The sequence below is a fragment of the Pteronotus mesoamericanus genome, unplaced genomic scaffold (assembly GCF_021234165.1).
Source record: "Pteronotus mesoamericanus isolate MK-2021 breed Mesoamerican mustached bat unplaced genomic scaffold, CSHL_Meso_final contig_42, whole genome shotgun sequence".
Taxonomy (NCBI): Eukaryota; Metazoa; Chordata; class Mammalia; order Chiroptera; family Mormoopidae; genus Pteronotus; species Pteronotus mesoamericanus.
In genome coordinates, this window is record NW_026555157.1 from 1291230 (window position 1) to 1304722 (window position 13493).

At 39.5% G+C, this 13493-nt stretch overlaps 1 protein-coding gene across 1 annotated transcript in view; it reads right to left on the reverse strand.

The window, feature by feature from the left end:
* The window catches only part of ATP6V1A (ATPase H+ transporting V1 subunit A), a 60416-nt gene extending 47664 nt beyond the window's left edge, over positions 1 to 12752 (reverse strand). The window contains exon 1 of the mRNA XM_054577289.1: positions 12679 to 12752. The gene's annotated coding sequence lies outside the window, so the exon portion shown is untranslated. The remainder of the gene's footprint in view (positions 1 to 12678) is intronic.
* Positions 12753 to 13493: the final 741 nt, after the last annotated feature.

Genomic DNA, 13493 nt, shown 5'->3' on the forward strand with positions numbered 1-13493 from the left:
TATTTGAAAGTAAAAAGAACAAAATCTTGTTCTTATACTAACATTGTTACACTGACTTAGATAAGATAGTAGATCACAGGTTATTCAGACCTGCTAGAAATGTTAAAGGCATTCACCTATTCAGCTTTCCAAAGACTCAAGCTAAATGGCAGATTTAAGCAAAATACTGAAGATAAACCTGAACCTTAGGGCATTCCTAAATTAAAGAATAATTTTTCAGTACTCACCAAAATTCAAAATGTATGTATCCTTTGACCCAGAGCTTTCATTTTTAGGGATTTACCTTATATGTAAAAAATATCCTATTAACAAATATTTATTATAGCAGTACTTTTTTTAAAATAACACTTTCTTATAGCAAAAGACTGGAATGTCCATTAACATGGAGGCTAGTTAAATAGCTTGGGGTAATATGAGAAGCTGCCTAATTAGTAGTATTAAGACAGCAATGCATTAGAAAGAAACAACCTGTGTTCAGATCCCAAGTCCTGTTACTTATGAACTGTGTGACTTTGTGGGCATCTGACCACACCATGTCTAATTTGCTTCATTTGTTAAATGGGAATACAAATAGTACTTATGTCACAAAGTTGTTATGAGGCTTTCATAAGTTAATATAACTAAAGTATTAAGAAAAGTGCCTGAATCTCTCAATGAATGTTACATATTATGACAGCACATTAACAACTGAATACTCAATTATTATTAAAAAGAATGAGGCAGGCAGCTTTAGTTGCATCAGTGTGGAATGATCTCCAAGATAATATCAGTAAGTGAAAAACCTAAGGTCCACAATAATATGAAGAGGTGCTACCTTTATGAACAAATGCATGGGAGAAAAAGGAATGGAGGGAGAGAGAGAAAATACATAGGTATGAATATATCATTTTATTGTATCTGTACATTATTCATTCAACTTAATTAAAAATACTGTTGAGTCATTGAGTACTAAAATAATTAAGCCAAGCAATAAAACTTATATATGAGGTCTGCCCAGAAGAATCCAGCCATGTAATATGAAAAATTGAGACATTTACTGGAGAAGATACAAGACATAAGAAACACTGTACACAGGACAATGATGCCTCGGTCCCCTTCAAAGTAGGCACCTTGGGATCTCACACAGTTCTCCCAAGCGCCATCAGCTGCCCTGACGTATTTTCCTGGATCTCATCAACTGTCTGAAATCTCTTCCCTTTCAAAGGTAATTTAGTTGTGAGTAAAACCTGGAGTCCCAGGGCACCAAATCTGGGCTTTAGGGAGACTGAGTCATCTGGATGATTTGATGTTTAGCCAAAAAACTCTGCACAAGACATGATGTATGAGTGGGCATGTTGTTGTGATGAAGCTGCCAATCACCAGTTGCCCAGAGCTGTAGCCTACTGAATCATCTGAATAGTTTCCATGGAGGAATTTTCAAGCTTAATGCAAAATTTGATGCAGATCTGTTGCTGTCCTCACACAGTCATTTTGAATGCAATGGCCACACAGTACACATGTTCACTCAATGGCATCTACTGCCACCACTGACTCATACAGTGAAGTTGTCATTGTTCATGCATGCACCTTCTGGTCTCTTCTCCTTGGCTGCCAGGTTACATTGATGTTGTACAACCTGTTCTCATCATATTAACAATGGCTGGACTTTTTCTGGACAGACCTCATATACTGCATCATATATTAAATTCCTTTATATGAACAATCCTGGTCAAGATGGAGTAGGTAAATTGGAACTTGCATCCTCCCACAACCGCATCAAAATACAATTAAATAGAGAACTCTCATCATTCAAAACCTCCTGAAATCTAGTTGAACAGAAGCCCTGTGGCTAAGGTATAAAAGAGCCACATTGAGACTGGTAAGAGGGCCGGAGCCTTGGAATGGGCTGGTCCTGAGTTACCTGTAGTGCTTAAAAATGGGGCAGGTTGTAAGATTCAGTTTTATGCATCACAGTTAACACGCCTGAGGCCTCTCTGGGTCCTCTTGCCCTACCCTGTCCACGCTGTTGTGTTGTGAGGTGAAGCTGGTCACTGTGACCTGTTCTGTGACCCATATTAAGCTGTGTTGGGACTCAGTGTCTTCAGTGCTTTGTTAGCTGCCATTACAACTTTATCTGAATAAAGTTTTAAGTTCTTACAGTTCGGTATCCCACTGTGTACTTACAATTGGTGTTAGTGTTAACTCAGCTTTTCTTGAGATAGTTACAGGAGGGACACTTCATCTGTTAATGCTTTTGTGAATTAAGTTAAACAAGCGTTCTCTATATTAATGCTTTAGTGTTTCAGTTTTGTAAGTGAAGATTTTATTTTAAAAACCAATGGGAAAGAATGGGTTTTTTTGTTCGTTTGTTTTTTGTTTTGGTATGTCTGGATCATTCAGGCAGTACATCTGAATTCAGCTGAATGTAGCCAAATAAAGAAAAAGAAAGACAAATAGTCGGGAAGGTTCTTACTATAGTGCACGTCCACCTTAAGGAGTGAAGGGTCCCAGGCCTACTCCAGGCACCCCTGTCAGCCCAGGGTTTCAATGCCAGGAAGACAAGTTCCCATACTTCTGGCCATGGAAACCAGCAGGAATTGTGGTTGAGTGAAATTCATGCTCCTAGAACCTGAGACATTCCTTTTAAAGGGCTTGTATATATGGACTTCCTCGTACTCATTCAGTCTGAGCTCAAGTGCTGAGGCAGCAGTTCAAAAGGTGTCCGGAAGAAATGAATCGTCCAGCAAGGGCTGGAGGTACCTTTCTCCCAGATCGAAGTGCTGGCAGAGGCTACTGTTGTTTGCTGAGCCCTCCCCACAACAAAGTCTCCAGCAACCTGACAAACACTGTTCCCCAAACCTAGTGATTCCTTGAGATGCCACCCTATCTAACTTGTACACCCACCCAAGCCATTTTCAGTGGCTGTATCATACAAAAGGCCAGTCTTGGTCCTTGCTGCATACTTTCCTAATCTCTCAAAGGTTCACAAACCCCAAACAAGCAGTGCCTGGCCTCTGTGTGCATCATACCTCTTGCTAAGTGATCCCAGGCCCACCAGCAGCAAAAGCTGCTGGCCTTGGTTTGCTGTTTGGCCTCTCCTGGATTCCTCCAAGCCCGGCAAATGTAGCAGCCATCTGCAGATAGCTTTGTTGCTCATGCCAGGTGGCCCGGGGCAGGGCACAAGCAGCATCTGACCTGGGCCTCCGCTCCCTGGAGGCCCCAGAGCTAGCACAACTAGTGGACAGTTTCAGACCACACCAGAGAACCAACAAATTACTTCCACAAGTGGCAGACTGGCGAGCACCAGAGCCCCACTGAATTAAGTCCTTCTCCACGGGGTTGGCCCTAAAGAGCTGATACTCTGTTATGGTCCCAGCCAGTTATTACAACCAATGGGCGTTGGGGTAAATTGCCTCCCATTGATATCCCAACAATAATCAAAATCAATTACAACAGGAAAAAGCATGCAGACCACAACGGGAGGTACACCTGAAGTGCTCAGCTCTAGTGACTGAGGAGGCTGCACAACTGGGCCCTACATGACACCTACTACATAAGAACATTTTACCAAGACCGGGAAATGTAGCAGCTTTACTTAATACATAGAAACAAACAGCCAAAATGAGGAGACAAAGATACATGTCTCAAATAAAAGAATAGAACAGAATTCCAGAAAAAGAACTAAACAAAATGAAGACAAGTAATCTAATAACAGATGCAGAGTTCAAAACACTGGTTCCATGATATGCTCACTGAACTTAGAAGAATAGATAAAACTTAGTGAGAACTTCAACAAAGAGATTAAAAAAATAAAAATACAGACAGGAAACAAAAAAAAGAACCAGTAAGAAATGAAGAATAGACTAACTGAAATGAACAATATATTACAGGGAATCAATAGTAGGGTACATAAGCAAGGATCAAATCAGCGAAGCAGAAAACATCCAATCAGAAAAATAAAAAGAAAAAAGAATACAAAAAATTGGAGATAGTTTAAGGAGCCTCAGACACAACATCAAGCTTACCAACATTTGCATCAAGGGGGTGCTGGAAGAAGAAGAGAGACCAAGGAATTGAAAAGCTATTTGAAAAAATAATGACAGAAAACTTTCTCCTAACTTGGTGAGGGAAATAGACATACAAGTCCAGGAAGCATATAGTGTCTCAAAAGAGATGAACCCAAAGAGGCTCATACCAAGACACATCACAATTAAAATGCCAAATGTTAAAGGCCAAGAGAAAAAAGCAGCAAGAAAAATGCAGTGGGTTACTTATAAGGGAATGCCATAAGACTGCCAGCTGATTTCTCATCAGAAACTTTACAGGCCAAGCCCTGGCTGGTGTGGCTCAGTGGAATGAGCGCCGGCCTGTGAACCAAAGGGTTGTTGGTCCGATTCCTAGTCAGGATCCATACCTGGGTTGCAGATGAGGTCCCCAGTGGGGGCGCTTGAGAGACAGCCACACACTGATATTTTTCTCCCTCTCTTTCTCCCTCCCCCCTAAAAATAAATAAAATCTTAAAAAAAAAAAAAAAAAGAAACTTTATAGGCCAGAAGGTACTGGCATAACATATTCAAAGTGATGAAAAGCAAGGATCCACAACCAAGATTACTCAGCAAAGCTTTCATTTTGAATGTCAGGATAGATAGTTTCCCAGACAAGGAAAAGCTAGAAGAGTTCATGACCATCAAAATACTACAAGGGTCTTCTAGAAGAAGAAAAAAAGATATTAAAAAATATGAATAAAATGACAATAAATACAAAATGAAAATGGATTAAATGCTCTAATCAAAAAACATATAGTGGCTCAATGGATACCAAAAAAGACCTTTATATATGCTGTCTACAAAAGACTCATTTCAGGTGTGAAGATACACATAGACTGAAAGGGATAAAAAAAGATATTTTATGAAAATGGAAATTAAAAAAAAAAAAAAAAAAAGCTGGAGTGGCAATACTTACACCAGAAAAAACAGACTTTAAAACAAAGGTTTGCTAATATTTTGTTGAGGATTTCAGTATTTGTGTTCATCAGCGATACAGGCCTATACTTTTCCTTTTTGTAGTGTATTTATCTGGTTTTGGAATTAGGATAATGCTGGCCTCATAAGTGAGCTTGGGAGTCTTCCCTCCTCTTGAATTTTTTGAAATAGTTTGAGGATAAATGTTAGCTCTCCTTGGAATGTTTGGTAAAGTTCACATGTGAAGCCATCCAGTCCAGGGCTTTTGTTTGTAGGAAGTTTTAAAAAAATTACTGCTTTGACTTCATCAGGTATAATCTGTCTATGCAAACTCTGATTCTTCCTGATTTAGTTTTGGAAGATTGTATGTTATGACCCAACTGTTCCACTTCTGGGAATTTATCCAAAGAAACCTGAAACACTAATCTGAAAAAACATAAGCACCCCCATGTCATTGCAGCATTATTTATAATTGCTGATATATGGAAGCAGCCCAAGGGTCCATCAGTAGATGAATGGTTAAAATAACTATGGAACATTTACACAATGGGAAACTACATGGCTATAAAAAAGAAGAAAATTTTACTGTTTGTGACAGCCGGATGGACCTGGAGAACATTATGCTAAGTGAAAAAAGCCAGTCAGAGAAAAACAAATACTGTATGTTTTTGCTCACATGTGGAATCTAATGAACAAACCAAATAAGCAAAATAAAGAAAGACTCATAAATAGAGAGCAGGCTGACTGCTCTGAGGGGAGGTTAGGGGTGGACAGATTGAACTAAAAGGAAAGATGACTCATGGACACAGACAAGAGTGTGGCGAGTCTGGGGAGGGGGGTAAGGGGAAATAAAGGGGATAAATGGTAATGGAAAAAATACAATAAAAAAATTAAAAAGGAAAAAAAAAGTTACTACAAGAGACGACAAAGTACCCAGCAAATCCACTTCATGGTAGTTATCCAATTAAACCCAAAACACTAAATCAAGAAGATATATATACCCATATGTTTACTGCTGAATCATGTAAAACAGCCAAGATATGAAAGCAACCTAACTGTCCACCGATAGATGAATGAATAAAGAAGTAGGGCAGGTTGACTTCTGGCCAAGAGAGAGGTGTAGGTAGATAAACTTTGCCTTTTTGCACAACCAAAAGGACAACAAATTTAAAAACAAAAAATAACCACAACTGCCAGAAAATCAAACTGTAAAAGTCCAGCAACCAAAGAGTAAAAGAAGAAGCATTCATCTAGACTGAGAGGAGAGATGGAGATGGGCAGCCAGGGTGGAAAGGATGCGTGACAAGGTAGCAGCTGGAAGGCCAGGTGGGCAAGGCTGCAGCTGGTAGACTGGGTGGTCCCACATCTGCGTGTGGATAAACCGGGAAGAACAACTGGGGAGCAAGACAGACTGCACAACCCACAGTTCCAGTGTGGGAAAAGAAGTCTCAAAACCTCTGGGTGTAAAAACCTGTGGGGGATGTAGCAGTGGGATAAACTCCCAGCCTCACAGGAGAGTTCACTGGAGAGACCCGCAGGGTCCTAGAACGAATACAAACACACCCACCTGAGAATCAGCACCAGAAGGGCCCAATTTTCTTGTGGGTAGCAGAGAAAGTGACTGAAAGCCAGCGAAGAGCCGAGCAAGCAGCATCGTTCTCTCTTGGACCCCTCCCCCACATACAGTGTCACAACACAGTGACCTGGGTTGCCCCCCTCTGGTGAATACCTAAGGCTCCACCTCTTCCAATGTAACAGGTATGCTGAGACAAAGAAATAAGGTCCAAATGAAAGAACAGATCAAAGCTCCAAAAATAAAATTAATAGATGAACAGACAACCAACCTATCGGATGCACAGTTCAGAACACTGGTAATTTGGATGCTCACAAAATGAAGGAAAAAACGAAGGCTATGCAAAGTAAAATAAAGAAAAATATACAAGGAACCAACAGTAAGGGAAAGGAAACCAGGCATCAAATCAACAATTGGGAGAAGGAAGAGATAAACACTCAACCAGAACAGAATGAAGAAACAAGAATTTCAAAAAAATGAGGAGAGGCTTAGGAACCTCTGGGATAACTTTTGATGTTCCAACATCACAGGGATCATAGGGGTGCATCACAGGAATCACAGGGGTGCCAGAAGATAGAAGAGGAAGACCAAGGACTTGAAAACTTATTAGAAAAAATAATGAAGGAGAACTTCCTTAATCCGGCCAAGGAAATAGACTTCCAGGAGATCCAGGCAACTGAGAGTCCCAAAGAAGTTGGACCCAAGGAAGCACACACCAAGGCAAATCATAATTATATTACCCAAGATTAAAGATAAGAGAATCTTAAAAGCAGCAAGAGAGAAGGAGAGAGTCACGTACAAAGGAGTTCCCATAAGACCATCAGCTGATTTCACAAAACAAATCTTGCAGGTAAGAAGTATTCAAAGTCATGAAAGGCTTTGAATACACCCAAGATTACTCTATCCAAAGCTATCATTTAACAGGGAAGGGCAAATAAAGTGCTTCCCAGATAAGGTCAAGTTAAAGGAGTTCATCATCACCAAGCCCTTATTTTATGAAATGTTAAAGGTACTTACCTAAGAAAAAGATGAAGATCAGAAACTATGAACAGTAAAATGACAACAAACTCCCAACTATCAACAACTAAATCTAAAACAAAGACAAAAACAAACTAAGCAAACAACCAGAACAGGAACAGAATTACAGAAATGGAGATCAGCGGGGTGGGGGAAGGGAGAATGGGGGAAAAGGTACAGGGAATAAGCAGCCTAAATATTAGGTACAAAATAGACTGGGGGAGGTTAAGAATAGCATAGGGAATGGAGAAGCCAAATAACTTTTTTGTACTACCCATGGACATGAACTAAGAGGGGAGGAATGCTGGTGGGACCGGGGGTGCAGGGCAGAGGTGAATAAAGGGGAGAATAAAATGGGACAACTGTAATAGCATAATCAATAAAATATATATTTTAAAAAAAAGTAGGGCATACATATAATGCAATATGATTCAGCCATAAAAAGGAATGAAATCTTGCCATCTGCAACAACATGGATGAACCTAGAGCGTACTGTCCTGAGTAAAATAAGTCAGACAGCCCTGGCTGGTGTAGCTCAATGGATTAAAGCATTGGCCTGTGCACCAAAGCACCAGTTCAGTTCCCACTCAGGGCACATGCCTGGGTTGCAGTCCAGGTCCCTGGTAGGGGGTGCATGAGAGGCAACCACACATTCATGTTTCTCTCCCTCTCTTTCTTCCTCCCTTTTCCTCTCTAAAAATATGTAAATAAAATCTTAAAAAAAATTAAAAAGAAATTTATTAAAGTTAATGAACAAATATAAGGGGGAATTTCAAATCAATTAAAATAATTACTAGGTAATTTTATTCACAATTGTAGCTAATTTTAAACATGGCTTTATTAGTTTCTGGTAAAAATAAAAATTTCTTACCATGAATCTGTTCACCTGTTTCAGCTGTCTTTACAAGCACACACACACTAAATATATGTTTACTACGCATATAATATGAATATACTACATATGAGAATACACTTATTAAACCAAAATCACTTTCATTTCACATTATAAAAAAAAGAGAATAGTAAAACTTTTAAAGTTTCTACAGAAAGAAGTTAAATAGAAAATACTGTTATTGACTACAGTTTTACTATAATAGAGAACTTGACATTGAAGAGAATATTCAATAATCTCTTAATAAAATGCTTCCTTAGAACAAATGAGTAATAATTTTTTTCTCAGGATTAAGGTGAAACATCAACTCATGATGGCTGTACTTCACAATTATTGTTTAATTTATTGCTATTTTCCAAAACAAACCCACTAATCCTCGTGAATCATCTCAATCTAGGAAGGGAAAAATTTTTTTCTAGTTCATTTCTCCATTAGGTTCTCTACATTCCTATGTCTCCTTCATGAGGATAAAAATAAGATATAAAAAACATTTAAAATGAAAGGCAAATATTTTAGACATAAGCATAAACTCAAAAGTTCCTGTTCTGAAGACCTGTACAATATTAATATATTTCTATAATCCTTTGTAGGGATAATAATTTAGACATAGAACAACTACTTCCTTACATACTAATGATCATATGCTTTGGAAAATCTTTTTTTATAGGAAATATTAAGTCATTGCAGTTGCCAAAATAATGGGCTTTATGTTGATATTTCTCAGCTCCTATTAATAAATCTGCTTTAGAATTTTTGGTAAAGTACATCTTTTTCTCCTCTATTTTTTTGAATAATCTCATTACAAATTGCAGTTCTTCCTCACACCCCCAAACCTCATTTCAAATTCTACTCCTTTCTCCGTATTTAAAAGTTGTTTCTGAATTTTATAAAATGTCTTAAGTCTCCTTTACAAAATATTGGTGGGGCAGAAGTAGGCTTACATTTATTCATACAATTAATACAATCATTAATAAATAATAATACAAGAATAAACTCTGTGTTTTGCATACTCTCACAACTGTAAACCTACTTTTGCCCCACCCTGTATGTACCAGGCCCTCTGTATTCATGATCTAATTTAATAGTACCTATGGGATAGATTTAAACATGAGTAAATTTAAGCTTAGCTTAAGTAAACTGTCCAAGGTCACAAAACTTAAATAAGGGGTAGGTTCAGAACATGAACCCAATCTATTCTAATCTATTCTAATAAAGTCTGTATTATATTGCTTTACATCGAAATACCACTTAGGTTTTATATACTTTCACATAGGTTATTTACAGTTTAATCTCATTGAATTTACAGTAACCTTGACAGTAAAGTTCCTAAGTATAAAAACTTTAATCCACACCTCCAACTTTACTTAAGAGCATGTAACTAAAGTAGCAGAGCTGAACGATGATCCTCTGACTTTTAGTCTAGGGCTGTATCACTCGTTGCCTGTACAAGCCACTTTTTCATTAAGTACAACTCACTCCTTTCCCCTTCCTTTCACTATCATCCAAATATATTGTGAAAATAAGGTGGCCAATGCATTGATAAAGTTCACCTGAGGTTTATATTTATTGTATTGACCATGACTCGGACGGTTATTATTACTGATTTATATTTGAAAGCTTATACTTAGTGCAAAACCTTAGAAGGAGCTATGGTTTGCAAGAGCTTTAGAGGTAGTTTAATTTCCTTGTCCAGTTGTCTAACACTCTTTCAATAAACAGTTCAGTGAGTAGCTATCATGTACTTCAGCATCCTGGTGCTTAAGACACACAGTAGAAACACTGTCCTTGAAGTGCTAGATTTACAGTTTACTAAGGAAAAGCCTAGGAAACAGTAACTAAACACAATGTGCTACAAGTGAAAATAGAGGAATAGAAAATATTATGTATTAGTGTATAATCTATAGGCTGTCTGCCCATTGGGAAAGAAAGCATTCTTGATGATGGTGATAACCTATGAAGGCAGTGAAACGTTAACACCTCAGAGTAAACACACAAGAGGTATTGGGGACTTTAACACAAAAATCCTTGTGTGCCATTTAATATTGGACTACAGCACAGTTCCCTAATGTATGTTAAGATTTCTACATGTGCCCTGGCTGGTGTGGCTCAGTGGATTGAGCGCCAGCCTGTGAATCAAAGGATTGCCGGTTCAATTCCCAGTCAGGGGGCATATGCCTGGGTTGTAGGCCAGGTCCCCAGCAGGGGGCACGCGAGAGGCAGTTACAGTGATGCTTCTCTCCCTCTCTTTCCCCTTCCCCTGTCTAAAAGTAAATACATATAACCTTTACATTAAAAAAATTTCTACATGCAATACTGAAAAACTGATAAAACTAGCCTAATGACTTCCAAGCTTCAAATTTCTTGTTTGGGTGTATAAATTGTGTATAATGTTAAGGATCTTCTTCATATTCAACTTTAATAGCAATTTAGTCACTAATTCCTGCTGTTAAACTTTCAGATTTCTTCAGTGCCCTAAGTCATTGCTTTCTTAAGTTCTCTAAAATTGGGCGAAGTAGTGAAGTAAAACTGCAGAGTCATTCAACCTCTTTCACACTGACATTTATACCCTAGTACTCACAGCTTTTCAGCTGGTTTTCTCTTTCCCATTTTGGTCTCGCCCAGACAGGACTGGTTTGAACCACTACCACACTTAAGGAATTTGTCTAATCTGGTGGAATGTTACAGCAGGAGGGGAAGTCTTGTTAAATTGCAATTACTCTAGAATTTAACTTTTTGTTTGCCTCGACAAAATAAGACCAGTTTATTGTAGAGAATTTGGAAGACAGAAAAACTAAATTAAGTCAGTCACATGTACCACTCAAAGATGATTCCATCTCTTTCATTTTTTCAGCTCTTTTTAACAGATTCTTCAATTATGTTGGTAAGAAAACTAAAAGATTTAACCATGAATATGATTTTTCACCTTAAATATTTACATTTCAAAATCAAAATTGTGATTTGTCGGGCCTTTCCATTTAAAAGAACCAAGAGACTTTCTAAGTTTGCAGTGCAAATAAAAGAGTTTAAACCCCAAACTGAAAAACACTCTTCCCTATAGCACATTGTTTGGGGTTAAAACATTGGTTACTACATTGCAAATGGAATGGGAGTACACTGGGTTGGGCAAAAACCTACACAAAACACTCTGTATTTTCACAACATACTATTCATCAATATCTGAAGAGGTCACTTGGAGTTTCAAAAACGGGGAAAGCTAAGGAGGGGCACAAGTGCTACTCAAAATGAATTTACCACTGGCCAAGGAATTGATTGGGAGTGGCAAGTGCGATTTTAGGGAAAAAGGGCAAAAGAAAATGTCAGAGGCATAAAACGCGAAGTCAGCAATATCTCCACTTACCCTTCTTTCCTTTAAATTTACGGTGAATTACATTTGGTTCCATTTTATTCCAGCCCAATTAGTTCCTGAAGAATTAGTTCCCTCTCTGTGAAACCTAATCACTTTCCCATAAACTAGCCAGTCTCCTGCAGATCACGACAACGTAACACCATCTTTCAACGCCTCCCCTCCCTTTCAATCGAAATTGTCGTATTTATACCTCCTGTTTTGAAGCTACTACATCTTTATGCTTTCAATTATCTTTTCCCTCACTGCACCATAAAATCAGAGAAAGGTAAAAGGCCCGCTTTTACGCTTTCAGTCTTATCCAAAGCATGTGAACATCCATAGAACACCTCTTGCAAGAAAATCAGTTAAACACTCAGAATTACTGAGAAAGCTCGTTCTGAAGCAGGCTTTACAGTGACTCCGCAGTGAGGGCCACAGCAGTGTCATTCCCTCCCAAGCCAGTCTCACCGGAGACGCCTCCGCCTCCGGGGTTTTTCTTACTTCATCTCTCCCCGGTACCAGGATGAAGGTAAAGACAGTGCAGAGCCTCTGACAAAGAATGGGCTTTGGGAATTGGAATCTAGAGGCTATTGCAGACCTCCAAGAACGGCTGAACTAATCCCACTACCAGAAGCCCAAAGACTCCAAATGGGGAACCGTAATAGCTGCACTCACCCCCAACCCTGGGAAAAGTAGATGTCTCAACCCCTACGTCGCAGGGGCGAAAACAGTTTGAGAGCGGAGAGGGGGGTGATCAGGAGAACTGGAGAAATGAGCTCCTTGCCGGTGCAGGATGACAGCGCGAATGAAGCCCTGGATAGCGGAGGTCACCATTCACACTCTCCCTTCTCTTTCTCCTCCCACCCCTTCTTTAACTCCCACCTGCCGCCGGTTACAATTCGCCGCTCACCTGACAGGGCGCGAGATGCAGAAACCGTGCAGACCGCGGACCCACAGACTCCGTCACTGAGGAATGGGAAGTCTTCCACCGCAAGGGCGGGCCTAGATGGTCACGTGACCCTGAGATCCGCCCTGCCGTCACCAGCTGGAGGCGGTACACCTTAGGGCCCTGTATTTTTGCAGATTGCTTGAACATTAATTTTGTTGCGATTAAATTTTAAGAAAAAAAAACTTTCATAAAGATTATGTTGCAAAGTGCAATGTAGAAGGAGTAGGTGGAACGGGTTAAAAATGCATTGCTAAGGAAGTGACACTAACGCCACGATCTACGGACCGGAAATGGCCAAAGAGTTCCGTCCCTCTGGCACCCGACTGTAAAATCCCAATCTTGAAGGTTTGAGGCAATCACATGATCTCAAAACTTGAAATATGGTGGACTGAAGCCAAGTTATACAGCCATTTGTTAATTACGTTTGTTTCTAAAGAAAAACCTTATTCACTGGAGTTTCCCACAGCGTTGTATAAATAACATACTTTATGAAATCTTATTACGAGAAAGGAGCGTTCGAAAGTCATCAGGAAGACTACCAACCGGGAAAACCAGGGTCAGGGAATATTGATTTTACTTAAGCGAGAGAGGCGAAGGAGGGGCGGAAAAATCCGGATTTTACCGCCAAGGCCTGCCGGGCTAGCCTCACAAGTAGCGTCGTCAGGGTTGGGAGGAGGAAGATGACGCCAGAGGGCATAGCCCAGTAGGAAGATGGAGATCCTAAAGTGTAGGGGGAAGGGTGCGCGGAGGCCAGCAGTGAGGCTGCGCGGGAAGCG